Below are 14,460 nucleotides of genomic sequence, written 5' to 3'. Positions count from 1 at the left end.
GCAAGGTTGGCTGGTAAGTGTAGTCATATATTCTAGGGGCACAATGTACCCAGTGACAATCAGGGCTCCACGACTAAGTAGAAAAGGGAGAATGCTGGTCTAGGAGGCTAATAGTATCTGCCAGTTATTTTCTTATTTTATGCTACTTATTTTTAAATTAATCTTTATTTAAACTTATACGTACTTCAAATTTTGTTTCACTTTTCAATATTATTTTAAGAACTATTTTTATTGTATTCTACCTATTTTACCATTTTAACCAATTTACTGCTGTCATCAGTACTCTCTTTTTTTCTCCAGTTTACTGAGATATAATTGACATATAACATTATATGTTTATGGTATACAACCTAGATTCAATATATGTATATCTTGTAAAATGATTACCACAACGAGTTTAGTTAACACTTATCACCTTTAGGTTAATATAGACATTATTATTGCTGCGATCTTTTTTCACTTGTTATGAACTTTCTATTTCCCAGTTTAGTAAATGGCAGGAAGGATGGAAATAATGGGAACATCTAAGATAGGAACAATTTTAAACAAGAGAAGTAGGCTGATTTTCCCAAAGCCGGGGCCTGAGCTGTCCTTTGCACTCCCTGTCACATTCTTCCTTTTCCTGTCAATGTTGAGGCCTTTTATGCTAAAGACTTTAACCCAAGTAACCCAGGAGACTCTCAAGATGAAAGCTTTCCCCAATATCTCCCAAGATAACTGTAATTCTCTTTATTAATAATTCTTTTGAGTATTGTTATAGTATTACATCAGCAGGGACAGATATTGACACTGTCCCTGCTCTCATGGAGTCACAGGCTACTCTGGGAAACAACATTAAACCCCAAATCATACAGAGCTTTAACCTGTAAGTAGGTGAAGGAGGGACGTTGGAGACAAAGAGTGGGGCTTTTTTTGTGTGTTTAAGGAACATAGAGGGACCCCAGTATGGCTGAGGTGGGATCACAGGAGTGGGGAGAGGGGCAGGAGGGTGGAGTCGAATGGAATCGGGAAGATAGGGCAGAAAACAAGTCTGAGGGGCACCATGTGCAAGGGTGCGTGGGGGTGAGAAGTGTGGTCTCCCTCATCTGAAGGGCAGTGGGGACTCTCGGCACATTAGAGCAGAAATCGATCAGGTTTACCTTCTGAAAAGTTTCCTGGGGGTAGGGGAATGGATGGCAAGAGTGGATGCTGAGGTTAAGCCTTCACGTGTTAGATGATGCATGTTATCAGTAGGGACACATTCTGAGCTGTTGTCATAATTGGGTGGTAGAGTTGTCATTCATATTCTTTAGCCAGTCTAGCTGGTGACCAAAGACCTGGCTTTATGGGATGCCTGTAGTCTGAGGCAAGGACAAAGCAAGGCTAAATAATTTAAGAATAGATTCTCCCATGTGGCCATTTATATTATTTTTGTTAATCCTTGCCTGAGGATTTTTTTTCATAGCTTTCCAGAGTGGAAGGGAGGGAAGGGTGGACAGACAGAGAGAGAGGAAGGGAGAGAGAGAGGAACATCAATATGAGAGAGACACATTGATTGGTTGCCTCCCACACGTGCCCCAATGGGTTGAGGAGAACCTGCAGCTCAGGTACCTGCCCTTGACTGGGAATCAAAGCTGCGAGCCTTGGGTCCTCGGGCAGATGCTCTAACCACTGCAAAACCGGCTAGGGCATGTGGCCATTGTTAGCAGCATATGTAATCTATTCAACTGGGCTAACCAGAGATGGACACCTAGACTATCAGCCACCAGGAGTGCATAATCTCAACTTTTATAATGAAATAAAAAGTAGGCTTTAAAATCACATGTGGCTAGGGTCATGAGTGCCTCCTGGGCAAGCACTCTAGGTACCAATCGATACCAAAATTTATAAAAAGAAATTTGGCTAATTGTGCCATTTTTGAGTTCCTTTTAAAACAGGAGAAACTTCATATTTAACTTTATTTTCTCTATGTGCAGAAACTCTAGTTTAAAATCTTGAATTATATCTCTCTCGCCTTGTACATTAGAGATGATTCCCCACAGGCAGGACAAAATTCTATCCTAAAGAATGGTGTGCAATTCATCCTGACATTCTTATTTAGCTCTGGTGTCTTTCTTCCTGCATTTATCTGTTAAGAGTGTATATGTCATAATATCTGAATCCCCAGTTGGATCCCTGTCAACAGGAGTAACTCTTTTGAACTAACCAGAATTTCTTAGAATTGCACAGATTTAGAAATATGGCCTTTATGCTCCATGTGCTGTTGTTGGGTTTATAGTCATCAAACAACTCAGACTTTGTACTATGATCAGGCTGAATAAATACATCCCTAACTGAGTAAGTGCAAAATTATTCACACATATGAATATGTATATATGTAGTTGGATTAAACTGTGAACACAACTCTAGGATTCTCAACAGATGAACACATGTCAAAGGGACAGGTCTTATTTTCTTCAATGTAATATATTTTTGAGTTATATATTTTATATGAATGTTTCATTCTATAATCAATATTAATTTAGTGGTTCTCTGCAAGTAAATAACCCTGTCAGTTCTTTTATTCACTCAAGCAAACATTGATCAATGTGTTATTTGCAGGAGCTAAGCTGCTGTTCTAGTGAAGCACAATTACTCACATATTACTTATCTACATTTAAGGTTACACAGGCTTTTTATTCTTCCTCCTTGCCCCTCTGCTTGTTTTTTGAACCCATAATTATTCATTGTTCTTTAGCATCTCTGCCAGACGATGGACAGGAGAAAAACAAGGAAATAAAAATCAGATCAAGTAATTCTGCTCTTTGTATGAAAATTTGGTAGGAAAGGACATTGTTTTTTTGTGGGGACAAGGTCCCTCCTTACGAGTTTTCTATAAATTTGGTCTCTGAGGCGCTAAATGTTTGAGCAACATATAGATTTCTACTATCGTCCCCCAACCCCATCATCTAATATTTTGACTGATTGAGACTTACCTAAATTCAAATTTACCTTTAGACTTTAACAGGGTTTTACCGTTTTAACCATATTACGTTGAGTGAGGTATGGTGAGGCCAGACAGAGGGAGAGAAACTAGAGTTTTACTGTTAGGCTCCCAGTTCCCTGGGGAGAGCCCAGCATACCAGGCAGGGCCACCAGGGGGCGCACTGAGGCCGGTCATGGGCAGAGGAAGCGAGGAGGGCCCTGGGCAAGGGCCTGAGCTGTGGTTTCCTAGGAAGGAGCGGGCCAGGCAGGGAAGCTGCTGAGGATGGGCTAGCTTGATTCATGCCAGCCAGCTCTGGGGCTTAGGGCTGTCCCTGATTGCCTGGACCTGCCTTGGGGTGACTAGGGCAGGTGTGTTAATGTCCCAGAGATAAGAGAGAGGGGAAGCTGGACTTAGCGGCTCAGTAAGTAGAACTCACCAGTCCGGACCTCAAAACTGAGTCAAGGCAGAAGTTTAAAAGATTCAATTACATACACTTATTAAAATACTTGTAAATATCTCCTGGCAATATCTATTTCTCTTCTCACTGTCACCTTCCGTGTCATAGCTACTCTCTCTCTGGGTTGGACTCCATAACTGACTTCTGTCCAGCGTGTGAGCCGTTGTCTTTGGGCCCACTTGGGACCATTTCTCCATGCTGAAGCCAGAGTGAGCTTCAAAAATGTCGGTCTATTCTCTCCACCTCCAGAAACATTTCATGGCTTCCCATTGCTCTTGGAACAAAACTCCTGTGTGGCTCTGCATGGCTAGATATATGTCCCCACCTTTGCTGGTTCATCACTGCAGCCTCCACCCCACCTGCTTTGGCCTTTTCTCTGCACATTTGCAACACTTTTCACATGCTGTCCCCCCAAATATTCACCAGCTGTATTTATTGGATCTAATACATTATGATTTTAAGACACATCATTATTTTCCCAAGAGAGGAAAAGAGCTGGCAATTAAAAGATGAGTCAATGTCTTATTAATAACTCTGGAGAATGCAAAATTAGGTCTCGTCAGCCTGTTTTTGCATTCAATTTTTTTCTTGTGTTTGGAGGGGTTGTGTAATATTTGCTGCCCGTACTAGCATTCCCCAGTATGTGTGTGATAAGCCAGCTTTTGCATGTTGCTCAGGAACAAAACATATCCCAGCTTCCACCACCTGTGAGCCTCTCCTTGTTGCAGAATGCATTTAGTTGTTGCTTTTCAAAGAAAACATTTTAGTCATTCCTCCAACAAGAAATATTTGCTTCACTAATATCAAACCCAGCACCCCTCCTTTGTTTCCATATCTTTCTGAGTCACAATAACCTTTCCTTTGGATGGCAAACCAAAAACATTTTAAAGCATGTTGACAACACCTGTCAAAACAACAATGTACATAACTCAGTGGAAGAAAGGACAGTCTGAACAGCTCTGACCAAGTTCATGCACAATTGGGCAATGACAATAATGTCACTACAGTTTCTTTTCTGTGTGCCCCCCCCCCAACTCATCCTCTCAAAACTATTGTTCCATGATTTTCATCTTACACATTCCCTTTCATTCCTGATAATTAAGCTGATTTGTCAATTTTCATGCCACAGCCTCAAGAGATTGAATTGATACCAGCTAGCTTGTTATTTAGTTGCTTAGAAGTTGAGAGTTGTTTACAAACAGGAAAAGTTCACTCTGAAATCTTCTGAGTGATCTATTAAACTATTACATACGATGATTTTAATTAATGCCATATGTACCAGAAAATGTTCTTTTTACCTGTTTCTCTCCCAAAGCATTCCCAGTAATCCTATGTTAACTGCTTTGAACCAGAAAAATGAACTTTCTGGAGAATCTTTTCACTAGCTATTTGAAAATCTAAATAAGTAATGAGAATAAATGATCCCTCTTTTATACTTAGTAGACAGATATGATTTTCCTTTATTTAAAGAGACTATGTTGCCTTTTTCCCAATAGACTATGATTGCATCATCAGCATCATCAACATCTTTGTTATTTCTATGACACTTTATGCTTTTCAAAGAATTTTTACATATATTATCTCCATGTCCCTACTTTTCAATTTTTATTAGCGAGCCAGGAGTATGCAATAAATGTATGCTATTGAATAAATGAATGAGTGAGCAAATGAATGATCATCATAAGGTGGCATCCACAATAATCCAGAGTCTCAGTTGGCTTCAGCAGTAGCTGTTTAGAACTTCACCATACTTGGCAATGGATTTTTAATCTGATGCAAATAGAAATGTGAGAGTTATGAGGGAAGCATACATTTCTTCCAGGATTTTGTTTAAAATGCAAGGTTTAGATGGATGAACAGTAATAACAAATGGGTAAGGGTTGAAAAACTGTCCTTTAGCTCATGTCACGTTTTAATTACAGTAGTCTCGCCTTATTTGTGGTTTCACTTATCATGGTTTCAGTTACCTGGGGTCAGTCATGGTCCAAAATACTACACAGACAATTCCAGAAATAAACAATTATAAGTTTTAAGTTGAGTGCCCTTCCAAGTAGCATAATGAAATCTCGAGTTATCTTGCTTCCTCCCACCCTGGGGTGTGAATCATCGAATCATCCCTTTGTCCAGTGTCTCCACGCTGTGCCGTGGACACTCCCCCATGTTAGTCTTGCAGGAGCCCTCTCGATGATAAGACGGACTGTGGTGGTATCTCAGTGTTAGTGTTCAAGTGACCCTTATTTTACTTAATAACGGCCCCAAAGGTCAAGAGTAGTGATGCTGGCAACTCGGATATACCAAAGAGAAGCTGTAAAGTGCTTTCTTTAAGTGAAAATGTGAAAGTTCTCAACTTAATAAGGAAAGAAAAAAATTATATGCTGAGGTTGTTAAGATCTATGATAAGAAAGAATCTATCCATGAAATTGTGAAGAAGGAAAAGGAACTCCCTGCTAGTTTTGCTGTTGAACCTCAAACTGAAAAAGTTATGGCCACAGTGTGTGGTAAGAACTTAGTTAAGGTGGGAAAGGCATTAAATCTGTGGGTGGAAGACATGAACAGAAAACATGTTTCAGTTGACAGTAGTGTTGCATCAGAAAGCATGGAGCCTATAGAAGACTTCGACAAGGACCCTACTGAAATGAGCAACACCAAGCCATTCCCTGCACGTAAGGGATGGTTCCACAAATTCAGGAATAGGTTTGGACTGAAAAATATGAAAATCACTGGAGAGACAGAGAATTCACATAACTTTTATTATAGTATATTGTTATAATTTTTCTATTTTATTACTAGTTATTGTTAATCTCTTATTGTGCCTAATTATAAGTTAAACTTTATCATAGGTATGTATGTACAGAAAGAAACAGTATATATAGGGTTTGGTACTACCTGTGGTTTCAGGCATCCCATCCCCTTGGATCTTGGAAAGTATCCACCATGGATAAGAATTGAGGGGATTTCTGTGTATCTTTTATCTTGGTGTGGAGAGCGTTAACAACATATGCTAATGATCTACTAGGTTTCAGATGACATCAATAAGTGCTTTCATACATTATTGTGTCTGATCTTGTCACATGTTATCTTTCTCTTGTTAATGCTGTGGGTAGTATCTCTTTTAATATCTCTTATTCCCTTATGGAAAGAATTCCTTTGCTGCTTCTCACAAAGGTATACATTCTCTCATGGGTGCTTATCGGGCTGTTACAAAAATGATCTTAATGTGTGTTGCTTTCTCATTTGTTTGCATCTTGGTTGGGTGAATTGCTCCCCATCTGAATGGACTGTTGTTCCAGCATCCCTTCAGTGAAGGCCTAAGGCTCAGTATTTCAGTCCCCAGGTCCCGCTCATTTGCTAAAGTTGCTCTCATTTGTTGTTATTGGTGCCCTGCTCAGTGAAACTCATCCAAAAAGTCTGAGATGTCTCACGGTCCAGGCTGAGATGGCACTTGTCTTGAGCTGTAAGAATCATCAGCCGCTCCATGGGTCTCTTTTCGGCCCCAGGAGGCTGTTTCCAGAGGCAGAGAGAAACAGTGGTCCATTTACCTAATTGACCTTCACCCTAGTGGCTGTCAGTAAGAACAGCAATTGAAAGTTTTCTCTTAGTTTATTTTCCCCCTTCTGATTGGTTGCTTTCACAGCAACCACACTGATGGCTCCATATTAATATTCTGCTTCCATCAAGTATCCGAGTAATTGGACAATGGTTTCACAGTGCCAGCTTTGCTGTTCTTGCCTTTAAGCTTTACACTTTTCACTGACTTGCAACCTAATGAAGAGAATCCCAAAGGCTAAGTAAAATCACAAAACTTGCAATTACAAAAGAGAATTTTGCTTCGTCTCAGGGTAAATAAACCACTTAGTGCGTGTTAGTTGCTGGCATTTCTACAGAGGAGGTATGTGATAGGCTTTGTGGAATGCGAAGTTCATTACCTTTGACTCTGTTGTCATAACGTGCACATGGTGATGATGGTGATACCAAGGCAGCTCCTGGAGACTTACACTGCAGTTTCTCAAATGGTGCATTAAGATGAGATATTTGGAATGCTTGACCCACTAACATAGTCAGCAGGGTTGTTTTTTCCCCCTAGAAATTTCTCAATATGGGAGAAAAGAACAGACTGAGAATAAATTAGGAGTAAAGGTGAAAATAAGTAAAGCCAATTCTATCTCCGGATGCAGAGATTTTAAGTCTTTTCTGTGGATAAAGTCCTTGAAGATTGGGAACCTGTACTTTAAAATGGTATGTCCTTTTTTTATTTCAAAGTGCCTAAATTTGGGACTGGTAATTAAATATTAAATACTTTTAATTGAAAAGAAAATCACCTACATTTCCCAGATATCTGGCTTTAGATACTTTCACTTGGACTTCCTTCTGCTTCTTGAATTTATTGCTGCCAATTTAGGAGAGAACTTTTTCTCAACAGTCCAATTCTATTTTATAACCACGTAATTTGATTTTCCTAAAGCTATTTTTTTTGGTATGGCTTTATTGCATGTACTTATGTACTATATTTCCATTCCTATCCTCATTTATTCCTAATGTTTGTACATTTAGCTTGCTAGGAAATAATCCTGTGCCTGTCCCCTTCATTTTTCTGTGTTACAATTTAGAAAGCAGTTCACAAGATTTCACTTATGCTATATACATCAGACACAACTTTACTTTCTACAGATATAACTTTCAGAATGAATTCTTTATGTTTAGTTGCCAAGAAAATAGTTTCTCTTGGCACAGTTATGATTTCATGTATATGTATGTATGTATAAATGTATATATGTGTGTGTATATATTGTATTCTTGCACCTGTCTTTAATTTAAATAGCTTGCCAGAGAAATGGAGATTTTAAGTAATCCTTACTTTGCTCTAATTAAAGATCTGGAGATTTATCTAATATTAGGAGTCCCTACAAGTTGATGCTACAGATTTGATTTGCTACAACCCATTCTCAGATGATTCTTATGTTGAAGTAAATATCTTATGATTATATCCTAAGAAGTGACCCGAGCTTTCAAGTGTGTTTACAGAGATGTCTGAGATCTCTATCTGTCTATAATTGTGTTCCCTGCAGTCAGCCTGTGATGAGCTGGACCTTCAAACCATTTCTAGGTAGGCCAAGTAGAGTGGAGCATCTGTAAAAACCACTGGGGAGACTGTACCTCCTAAATAACAGCAATAGGGTTCTTGCAAATCCCCTTGTCCAGGGGGACTGTAAAACATTGCCATTATTGATGACAGAATGGTGGCAGTCAAATAGAATTGCATAAATCTGCCTGGAATCATATTTTCATCTCATTAGAACCTGAACGCCCCCATTAAAAAAATCTAGAAATGCTCTGAAGCATGTTCTCTGTTGGGGACTTGAGGAAGAGGAGAGAGTGGGACATGGTCACCTGGGAGAGGAGAGATTGCCAGAGTATAGGACACTAGCTATATGGCAAGGACAGAGAACGATATTCTGTCTTTTATCCCAAGACAGAATACTCAGATTTTTAACTATGTAGATGAGAGCTACTACATACTGGGATAATTGGCCTTGCGTTTAACATTCCTCAGTTCCTGTCTTCAACAATTTTGCTGACATTACATACATAAGAATATACAGATGTACCCCCAAAGTCATAAAGTCAGTGAATTTATGCAGTGAACCTCAGGAAAAAACTTGTGGACCAAAGAGAATGGGAGAGTAAGGTGATGGCAGATGAGTAGGGCCGTATTTTGCCAGGTGGATTTTGTTATTTCTTTGGATCAGATCATATGGATGGGCAGCAATTCTGCTATTATAGGGCTGGCCCTGGACAAGACCAATTCAATGGGGGGAAAAAATAATTGTATTGTCTTTCATTTATTTATTTAATTTTCCCCCCATCAGAAGTGGTCACTTTATTTCAATCCAGACAGCTCAGCGTAGTGCAAATGATGACAGAAGGATTCATTTGTTCACAGTCAGATGGCGTTTTTTGTTTTAATATTGGGGGATAAGCCAGAAAAAACAAACAAAACCTAAGTAGTTTTAGTCATTTGTATCCTTCATTCACCTCCCTGGAGGGGAGGCCGAGGGTCTTGTGATAACCTGGGAAGTCCTAACTTTTCCTGTGAGGGATTCAGCCCTGCTGGGCTTTACTCAGAATAATGCTGAGAGACTCAGCGTAGTTTCCAGAAAAAGCCCTGTCACTCCATTCATAGCTCCCTCGTACCAATATTGTGTTCTTCTTGATGACATAAATAATGGCTCCCTCCTGGAAAGACAGCTCATCGTCCTTTTCTTTTTCATAATCATACATTGCCCCAAATAAGACCTCGGCGCGCACAGCGGGCCCTGGTCAGCACAGGCACTGCTAGGCCCAGGCCCAGCTGCCTGCCCTCGTCCTGATCCGCGGGAGGCCGCAGGTGCCACTCGTCACGCGCTGGCTCGTCCACAAGTGGCGGGGCTGGCGATGGATCTGAAATATTTTCTTGGACTCTGGCCACAAATCCCACGAAAGGTAACTGAGAAGCTGCCCGCAGGATGGAGGGGGGAGGAGTAGCAAGAGATCCTGGGTTCTGGCTGTGAAAAGGTCCCCCATCTGATTCTGAAGGCTTGTTTGTGAAGTTCTGGAAGGAGGGTGTCTGTCTGTGGGGTAAGGGGCCCCCTGCTGTCAGGGGGGGTGGTGAGAGGCAGGTCTGTTCATGCTGTGGAACCGAACAGGGTGAAAGACACCGGGAGGAGGGGGGTAGGACAGCCGTGGGGACCCCGGCACTGCGCTTCCACTGTTCTCTGGACGGCTGCTGGGCCCGGGGCAGCTTCCCCCACTACTCCCACGGCTGGAGGTTTGATCTCTGATTTCCAGAAGCTGTCTGCGCAGGGCCCTGCTGCCAGGGGGCTGTCTTAGGGGTGGGGCCCCCTACCTGATCATTCGGTACCCCTGGAGGTGCGCTGGCTCCAGTGTGCGGCAGGGGAGTGCCCCCGAAGTGTCTCTTTCCCTGGCACGGGGCACCGGGGGTTTCTGAGTTGGGAGTGTTACAGGCGGCCGCCCACCTCTCTTCCTTTCTGGGCACTCCCCTTCACTCCCTGCCCCGGATCATCCAGCATTGCAGAGTCTGTAGGTTTTCTAATGTGACGAACTGCTCGCTCAGGGTTGGCTGGAGCAGTAACCTTACGTGTCCTTGAAGTGTTTTTATCGGTAGCCAGAACACCAGTTTCTCTTGCATCTTTCTCTTTATGAACAACAGCTTGTGAAGGGTGACTGACTGAGGAGTCCACCCTTCGTGGCTGGGACGCCTGACATCCAGCGCCCGCTGCACGTTGTCGGCCCAGGTACTTATTAGATAGGCCACACTTGCTGAGCGCGGGCCGCTGCAGGCCTTGGTTTCTTCCAGGGCTCGCTGCCTCTCTGCTGACTGGATGTAGTTGTTTCCACAGTAATCAGCCACCCGTTCCAGGTTCCTGTAACTGTGGAGCTGGGCCCCTGGGCCCCTCAGCCTCCAGCAGGGCCTGCAGCTCTGCCATCCTCACACCTCTTCCTCCTCAGGGGCAGCTGCCAGGGAAGCCAAGGCTGGGAGAGGCCGGTTGTATTTTCTTTTAAGCAGCCCAGTGTGTGAAGTGAGTTAACACTCGCAGGTCCCTTGAAACTTAATTTTTAAAATGCTTTATCCAGATTGGTATTTCCTACGCTCACCTATTCCTCCTTAAGCCTAATGAACACGTGATTGCCGTGAAAAACACGATTTCGATACCCAGGGAGTATCTCTTTCCAGTACAATGATATTTTTATTTTACTAAGCAGTCTTAATTTTTTTAAAAAATAAAAATGGTTCTTTGGCATGTTTCCAAACATTATCTCTTCACGTTTCGTTAAAGCAGTGATTTTCAATTTTATTTCCTTTAGGGAAATGTTTGGCTCCTTAGTTCTGCAATGTTTTTCTCCTTCTTGGTATCTGTACTGTTTCAATTCCAATTTCAGTTTCAATTTTAATAACTTTATTTCTGTGACAGAGTATGTGAGTTTTGCCAAAGTCAGTTCACTGAGTCTCTGTGTCTAATCTTTTGGTTTTCTCAATGGTACTAGAGCTTTATTTTCTAAACTCCTATTCCTTATTGCTCTCTGATTCAGATCTGGTGACAGGCTGCCACCCAGTACAAAACTGCTTTATTTATTGCTTTTTCTTTTCTCTCCAAATATGACAGGATTTTTTCGTTCAGTTTTTTTTTGTGTGTGTCTGTGTGACAAGTTGTACCTTTTCAATGATCAAACAACTAGCCACCTTATATCGTTTTTGTGCTGTTTTTGTCACTTTAGAAGGAAATGTCTTCACATTTATTTTTTTGCATGATTTTCATTAAGTTGGTCACTTTATATTTCTAAGTGTCTCATGCTTTAGTTGGTGATCATGGTATTTATATTTGATCTGCCATGTATGTTGTACAATTAAAGCAATAAGAAAATCTGTACTTATGAATAAGGACATTTTGTTTTAACTCAATTAACATTTTAAAGGAGATGGAGTTAGTACATATTTTTTAATGCCTGGGACTAGCTGACATTTCAGCAGTTAGAGGGTCAGTACACTAACAGAACTTAAGTGGTGCTTATTATGATTATAATTAACTTCAATGTTTGATTTAAAATATTCTTAATAACGGAGGTAAAAATGATTTATCAATAAATTGTGATGGATTGCTTCACCCTTTCCCTCTTCCCTTTTGATGATAAAGGATTATTTCTCACCCCGTTTCATCAAAAATGGTACTCAAATGGAACAAAAATTAAAGCATGGATATCTAGGAGATTTGTAGCTTATTGATAAAGATAATTTATCATACTTTCTTCATTAAAGTGTACAATTAGATCTACTTCAGTATTTTGTCTTTGTCTCAAAATACTCCAGGTTTTTATTATTTTCTTTCTTTCTTGAGCTCTGATGGATTGCATTTTTTTAAAAAAAATCTTAAATAACATTTTATTGTATGGTAGTATTCAAAGAGGTAACTTGGCTGAGCCCAGAAAACTAATATGTGGCCAAACCTAAGTCTGGATCAGTCCACAGTATTTGTTTTGCCACACTACGCAATGCAGCTTTGGCAGTGAGAGCCAAAGCCATCTATACCTTTACGGCTTGCCATTAATATTGACATAACTCCACGATTTGGCTCTTTACTAACTGAACTTTATTATTTTACTATTTTCATCAACATGATTTTATATCCTAGGAAACTCTTGTCCAGGAAGGTAAAAATAAGTTTATTGTTCACACCTAGAACTTTGTGGAAAACTCCATTCAAATGAAAATCACATTGTTCAACTATTGAATAGATAGCCCCAAATGACTGTTTACTCCCCAAGACTCTTCCACTTGTGCATCAACATACTCCTCTTGCTTTGTCCACCAATCCTAAACTATTGTATCATGATCTTAACATAATCCCCGCCAAGCTCCCACATTGAAAATCTGTCTTAAACTAGACTCCAAAACCTCATAAATATGCTGACTTTGCCTGTCCTCTCCAAGACACTATTAAAACTTTGTCAAGGTGGTCGTCTGTCATATCATCTCTATTTGTCTATCTTCAGGTTGACTTGTTGTTATTTTCAAGAGTCCAGCATTTGGAGTTTGTTAGGACTTACATTTCCTTGATTCAGTTATGCTTCTTTCATTTCTTTGGTTTCTGTGACAGAAGTACTAAATAGATATCGGTTGATTAATTCTGAAAGAGACGATGAATTGTCTTTTCGTTTCCATTCCTAGACCTTCTTATTGGTGTGTGATCTGAGTGAAGTTACTTATCTTCAGTTTTCTTCCGTGGGAGATGATGATGTAAATTAGAGGATTGTTGGGAGAATTAAATAGGTAGTATCTTTGAAAATATGCTGTAGAGTTTAATGCAAAGGCAGAAAAATCTTGTCATTGTTATTACTTATTGTATCTGGTGGGGCCATTCATTCGGTGTCAAACAGGTTTCTGGCTGGGGTCTGGAAGTGTTGATGAGGAAGACCTTGTAAGTGAGAATGATTCTCAGGTTTCTGCACTATGGGACAGGAGGGTTATGTGCCATTTTCTGAACTAGGGGAAACAGTACAATGAGAGAAGGGGAGATGGAAGCTAGGGGCGGGACAAAAAGTGGGAAGACAATGGACAGATCTCTTCCTATGCATTAAGCACTCCTTAGCATTGAACTAAAAGTTTTCTTTAGGCATGTCTATTTGGTATATATATTTTTCTTTTCTTTTCTTCTTGGTGATCTCATCTATCCTAAAGCTTTAGACATCAATTCTACATTTATAATTCCTAAAACTTTAGCTCCATCCAAAATCTTGGGTTTGACTGAATCTCATCTATCCAACTGGACATTTCCATCTAGATTTTTCCAGATCTACCTCCACCTCAACCTGTCAAATACTGGACTTATTATCTCCCTTATCCTGGCTACAGAACCAGGATTCATGAGGTTAAACAGATGATCCCAGTCTTTTTTCCTTTTCTCCCCATTCACTCATTTATCAAATATTTACTGAGCACTCTCAGTGTCTGGTTATTCTCTTGGGCTCTGGAGGAAAAACAACCATTAAGTCAAAAAGACACAATCCCTGAACTCTTGGAACTAATAGTTTGTTTTCAACAATGTCTTATACTTCTCTTCCCTGACGTTTTAGGGCAGGATTTCCCAAATTGCGTGCCTTAGAATAGAGGAATAGTCTTGGGCTGTCAATAAGTGTTAAATTTAAAAATCAAAAAGAACAATAACAACAAACCAGAAAAATTCTGTGGTTATATGAATTGAGAAAAATAGGATTACTGATATTTAAATCTCTTTATTGCTGGATTTCTCTGAACGTTTACTTCAATTTTAATATTTTATTGAGGCATAATTGACAAATATAATTGTATATATTTAAAGTGTACAATGTGATGATTTGATATATGTACCCGTGGCGGAATGATCACCAAGAGCAAGAGCAAGATCATGAGCACATCCATCACTGCACATGGTTGACTTTTGTTTTTGTATGGTTATCATGCTGTATTAGGTCCTCAGAACTTGTTTCTTCTTATAACTGATTATTTGTATTTTTTAATCCACATCAC

General features: G+C 40.2%; 1 pseudogene across 1 annotated transcript; it reads right to left on the bottom strand.

The window, feature by feature from the left end:
- Positions 1-9,516: 9,516 nt before the first annotated feature.
- Positions 9,517-12,477, bottom strand: LOC308546954 (abl interactor 2-like; annotated as a pseudogene). Its single transcript has 3 exons — positions 12,402-12,477; positions 10,415-10,776; positions 9,517-10,359 (listed from the first exon to the last, which is right to left on the bottom strand). The product of its transcript is annotated as an abl interactor 2-like (transcript).
- Between the last annotated feature and the right edge of the window lie 1,983 nt (positions 12,478-14,460).

This window comes from Miniopterus schreibersii (assembly GCF_964146895.1).
Source record: "Miniopterus schreibersii genome assembly, chromosome: 17".
NCBI lineage: Eukaryota > Metazoa > Chordata > Mammalia > Chiroptera > Miniopteridae > Miniopterus > Miniopterus schreibersii.
The sequence above is the reverse complement of the archived record's forward strand: the minus strand, read 5'-3'. Positions and strand labels throughout refer to the sequence as shown.